Here is a 6,000-nt window from a genome sequence, read left to right as displayed (position 1 = left end):
CGCTCGTGAAAAGTGCTTACATTTACTACGGAATTTTAAATGCTGAGTTTCTCTAAGTGGAATGATAATGGACCTTTGTTGCCGTACATCCTTAATGGGCAGGCAGCCTTGCTCAGGGGTTTTCCATTGGTGATTATACAGATACACACTGGCTTCTTTGCCTGGGTCCTCTGGTTCACATCAACCACATTTGCGGTTAAGGACTTGCCTTTGCTACCATATTCTTCATCAGTTGTCATCAGATGAAAGAACCTGGAACAGGAATTCAAATCTAGGTACTCTTATCATTGAGGGCAGAAGCCAGAGGTATCGGAGCCAGCTGCCTCTTCAAGCAAGTATTTCTCAAACAGAGCTGAGGTTCAGGAACATAACTAGGTTGAGAGTTTGGAACCCTGAACTCTACCCACTAGCAACATGCATGTGCCAGGGAGAAACCCCTACCACAAACAAACACCCAAGATTTAATATACACAATCCTGTTCTCCCCTCCCTCCCCTCTCAGATTCTCATTGACAGTGTTGTTGCAGGTAACCCATATCATGAAGGCACTTTATATAGAATTTCTTGTCTCATTATGACCTTTATAAATTTCTTTAAAATTCATCAATTTAATAATTACTATATTTTTTCTGGAAAGTTACCTCACTGATGCATTTTTAGTTGTGGTAGCCAACTAACTGTTAGGTGTACTAATATATTAGACCATTTGGCTCTCAGTGGAAATGTGTCAACATAGCTACAATGTCTTTCTTTCCAATTATCACTTGTATCTCTCATGGCCTTGCAAAAGAAATTTGGGTTTTTTTGTCCTGGGTAATTCCTGTCCTGCCTACATCATTGCATGATGTGGAGTTACAATAAAAGTAACACCAACCACCACCACCATCACAATAATAACAGTGTGAAGGTTAATTATATATGTCAGCTTGACTGGGCTAAGGGATGCTCAGATAGCTTGTAAACATGATTTATAGGTATGCCTGTGAGGGTGTTTCTAGAAGAGATCAGCATCAAAATGAGTACAATGAGTAAAAAAGATCCACCATCACCAACATGGTAAGCACATCCAATCCATTGTGGGCTTTAATGGAGCAAAAAGGCAGAGGAAGTGGGGGTATGTTATCTGAGCTGGTATTTCAGCACTTTGGATCATGGGTCTTTGGATTTCAGATTAGAACTTAAACCATTAGCCCCCAGGGTTTCAGCCTTTGGATTCCCCAGCTTGTAAACCACAGCTAGGACTTCTCGGCCACCATAATCACATGAACCAATTCCTATAATCTCCCTTCCTCCCTTTCTTCACATATGGAATATCCTATGGGTTCTATGTCTCTGGGAAACCCTGAGTAACACAAATAGCTCTGAAAATTTCAATTTTCAATAGCAGTTAACTATACATAAGTATTTTATATATGGAATTCTCACAATCATATGAAACAAATGATTATTACCTTCATTCTATAATCAAAAAAACTGAGGCACAGGCTGGGGATGTGGCTCAAGCGGTAGCGTACTCACCTGGCATGCATGCGGCCCGGGTTCCATCCTCAACACCACATACAAACAAAGATGTTGTGTCCGTTATAACCCATTTGAATCTAATGTATGAAATATGATATGTCAAGAGCTTTGTAATGTTTTGAACAACCAATAAAAAATAATAAAAAATTAAAAATAAATAAATAAAAAGATGTTGTGTCCGCCGAAAAACTAAAAAATAAGTATTAAAATTTCTCTCTCTCTCTCTCTCTCTCTCTCTCTCTCTCTCCCCCCTCTATCTCTCTCTCTCTTTAAAAAAAAAAAAACAACAACTGAGGCACAAGAGGTTAGCTTACTTGCCTAAGGTTATAACATACCAAAAGAAATGTGTGTATTGTTCTTCAAAAAAATAGTTTTTTAGCTATGTGCAGTGGCATATGCCTGTAGTCCAAGCTACTTGGGATGCTGAGGCAGGAGGATTGAAAGTTTAAGGCCAGCCTTAGTAACTTAGTGAAACCCTGTCTCAAGATAAAAAATAAAAAGGGCTGGGTATGTGGCTTAGTGGTGTGTTCAATCCCTCAGTACAAAAAAAAAAAAAAAAAAAAAAGGTTTTCTTTCTCTGTTTTTAGGCTATGAAAGTGAAGCATGCTAATAGTTTTAAAAGAAGTTCTTATAATACTGAGAATTGCAATGCAAAAAAAAAAAAAAAAAGAATTACACCAAATTCTATCACCTAGAGATAACCACTGACAACACGTTCATACTTTTTTAACAAGTAATACCATCTTTTCATTTTATATCCATGAAAGCCAAATGCCATATTCAATTTAAGTTGTTGGAGACAAGCTAAAGACACAGACGGGCACTTTGATGTCTAAGTCCGTTTCTTCCTGTGAAAATGAGAACATTAACAGCATCTACCTCTTTAGATTGCTGTGCAGATTCAATGTTAAAATGTACATTTAGCACTTAGCACTGTAGCTGGTATAACAGCACGTATTATATGTGCCTGTTCCCAAATGAAAATCTGCTTTCTGACATGGAAAAATGCCAAACGCAGAAGGTGGGAGGAGAGGGAAAGAGTGAGGAACAATAGTCCTAGTGACCCTTTCTTGAAAATTGGTGCTCAGCTTTTACCTTTTAACCCAGAGCTTAAGAGCTGGGGGTGATTTGACGTTGGCAGCGCCAGACTGACCTGACCAAGGCAGACAAAGCAGGACCAGTGCAGGTTTGGCCAAGGGGCTCTGACCTGTACACGAAGCCCCAACACATGCTCCCTTATCCCCAGCATCTCCCATTTCCCTGGGGGTTCCCCGCCCTAGAGGTTCAGTGACTCAGATTTTTGAGACTCTCCCAGGGCTGTAGCCAAAACAAGCTATTCCCCAGTCCCTGTGCTCTTTCTTGCTTTGCAGCTGGTAGGCCACTTTTAATTGTGCCTTTTCATCTGGGTAGGGTCATGTGACTCTCTCAGGGCTCAAGAGAGCCTACTCAGCCCTGTAAAATGGTCTTCTGCAGCAAAATCCAAACTGGAAAAATCATGAGTTCAGTCACTGATGATATTTTTTTTTTTTAAAGAGAGAGAGAGATAGAGGAGAGAGAAAGAGAGAGAGAAATTTTAATATTTATTTTTTAGTTTTAGGCGGACACAACATCTTTGTTTGTATGTGATGTTGAGGATCGAACCCGGGCCGCACGTATGCCAGGTGAGCATGCTACCGCTTGAGCCACATCCCCAGCCAGTCACTGATGATACTTAAGAAAACTTCCTTCAAACATTTCTTCACGTATTTAGGGACATATTATTTGTGGTTAATACAACACAAATGAAATTAAGCGCTCAGTACTTTTTATAATCTAGTTCTTCTGCTCCATTATATGCCCTAAGCATTAGCAGCCCTTTGTACATTGCAAAAAAAAAAAACAAAAAACATAAATCTCTCTGGTTATTAGAACAACCAGGGCTGAAGAGAACCTCCCAGACCCACTGGTAGAATGGACTTGGGATCAGTGTTTCTGGTCCCTGAAGGACTCTTGCCTTACTTCATGGCAGGTATTATTTCAGTCTAATTGTTAGCATAGCCATCCTTAAGAATGCAAAAAAAAAAAAAAAAAAAAAAAAAAAAAAAAAATTCTTCGAGAGTTTTTAGCCCAGGGAGGGCTATTGGCCAGTAACTGATCTGAGGGCCTGACCCCCAGGACCTTGGAGAATTAGTGCTGTTCTGGGCTGATGATTGGTTGGGTGATGTCTGGGGTCATGTGCCAGTTGGCACCAGGGAAGCCCAACATGCAGACATCCCTGGTGGTGAAGCTAAGCTGTCACTAGGGTGTGTTATCTCAGCAGTCCAGTGGCGTGGAATGAGCTAGAGAGGGAAGAAGTGGAAACCTCTCCAGGGACCCAGGTAAGCTTGGGGAGGATCCCAGTGGCTCGGAAAGCTGAGACAAGAGGATCAACTTCTAGGGCAGCTTTAGCAACTTAGCAAGGTCCCAAAAAACCTAGAGAGACCCTGTCTCAAAATAAAAACAATAAAAAGGGAGAGAGATATAGCTCAGTGGCAAAGCATCTCTGGGTTCAGTGCCTAGTCCCTAAAAAATAAAAACATAAAAATAAATTTTAAAAAATGCAAAGCTTAAGAGAGCACTTTACAAACGGATGCCTTAAAAAACAGTTTTAGGATAAGAGTTGCACCCATGCACCCCACTTAAAGACACTAGTCATATCGCAGTTTACATGAATGACAGGCATCGTGGGTTGTGCAGTGTGCCGCATGAGTAGTCACTAGTGAGAGACCCTCTGGGGATTAGCTGAGGATGGGCATGTCAGTTCCATCCTATAGCCAGTTAAAAGAGAAAAGTCATAATAATGATGGCAAGCAACAGAGCTTCCCAAAATGCTCTTTCAAATGTTCTTATACTCGTCTAGCTGTTTGTCATGTGTCATGTCTTTTGAGTTTTCCAATGACCTAGGTTAGTATCATCAAACCAGTTTATAGATGAGAAAAGGCCAACATAAAACTTTGGTTCCTAGTCTCATAGCTAGTCACTGGCAGAGCAAGGGCCTGACTCCAGCACTCCACCTTCACCATTTGTGTGTTTACCCACCAACCTTGAGGCCTCCAAGGCAGATACATATGGCTCCCGGTCTTTTTTTCTTTTCTAGTGATTTCCTCCTGACGTTCATGCTGAGGACCGGGGTAGAATATGGTAGTTAACACCCAGACAGACCACATGAAAATGGTATCTGCAGCCAGTAACTTACCTTCCCTGAACCTAATCTGTCAAATGAAGCTAGCAAATCTTCCCTCATGACACATGGTGAGAAGTTATAATTGCCTGGCACGCACATAGTACATATTCAGTACATGGTAGCTATGGTGAGAGTTTGGTAGGAGGAGGGGAGATAAACCACAAGGGCAAACCGGTTTTCAACAGGAGTTTATCATTGGGGCAAAATGACAGAGCCTAATCACACTCTTAAATCTCTTAAGTATACCAATTACAGGACACCAAAAGGCAACTGAGCCACAGAAAGAGAAAGGAGCAAAAAACTAACATTGCACCAGAGTTCTTAAGGTTTCTAACCAAATTCTGAAGAATGATTGGCCTACAGACCACCTCCCGTGCGCCCCAGCAGTCTGGGCATCTGATTGTCATTGCCTAAGTGGTCTGGCTCAGCCTGCTTGGTAGTTCCTTTGGGACCTCACCTCATTTCTGGGTATGATTAGAGTTTAGCATTCTTGAAATTTACCAGGACCTGACTTTAGTAATTCAGGGATTGTGGCTCAGTGAACAGGATCTGAGTTTCTGTTCTCCTTGAATCTCCAGCTTCTGGATATTCCTGGGTCCAAGAAGTAGTTTCTGTTTATTTCCTAATTGTTAGTGTTTGCCTAACACATGCCTATAATCCCAGTGCCTCAGGAGGTTTAGGCAGGAGGATCTCAAGGCCCGCCTCAGCAAGTAGCTGAAGCCCAGAAGGCAGGAAGCACTGGGAAGAGCTGGAGAAGCCCACCAAGCAGGTCTCTAACAGCATCTGACCCTGACAGCTCTGGCCTGAGTTGCATTTCATAGAAACCTTAGCCTCAGATATGGCTCTGTCAACCGTGCTGGGCTGAACCGTGTCTCCTTAGAATTCCTGTCTATTCAGAGCAGGAATGTGACTTTATTTTGAGAGAGGGTTTTTGTTGGTGTGATTAATTAAGATGAGGTCACACTGAATTAGAGTGGGTCCTTAGTCTAATGTGACAGGTTTCCTTATAAGAAGAGAGGGGCTTTGGGCTGGGGATATGGCTCAAGCGGTAGCGCGCTCGCTTGGCATGCGTGCGGCCCGGGTTCGATCCTCAGCACCACATACAAACAAAGATGTTGTGTCCGCCGAAAACTAAAATGAATAAATAAATATTAAAATTCTCTCTTTCTCTTTAAAAAAAAAAGAAGAAGAGAGGGGCTGGGATATAGCTCAGTGGTAGAGTGCATGTTTAGCATGCATGGAACCCCAGGTTCCAGCCCAAGCATCAAAAAAGGGGG

The sequence above is a fragment of the Marmota flaviventris genome, chromosome 15 (genome assembly GCF_047511675.1).
Source record: "Marmota flaviventris isolate mMarFla1 chromosome 15, mMarFla1.hap1, whole genome shotgun sequence".
Lineage (NCBI taxonomy): Eukaryota > Metazoa > Chordata > Mammalia > Rodentia > Sciuridae > Marmota > Marmota flaviventris.
This window is presented reverse-complemented; position numbering follows the sequence as displayed.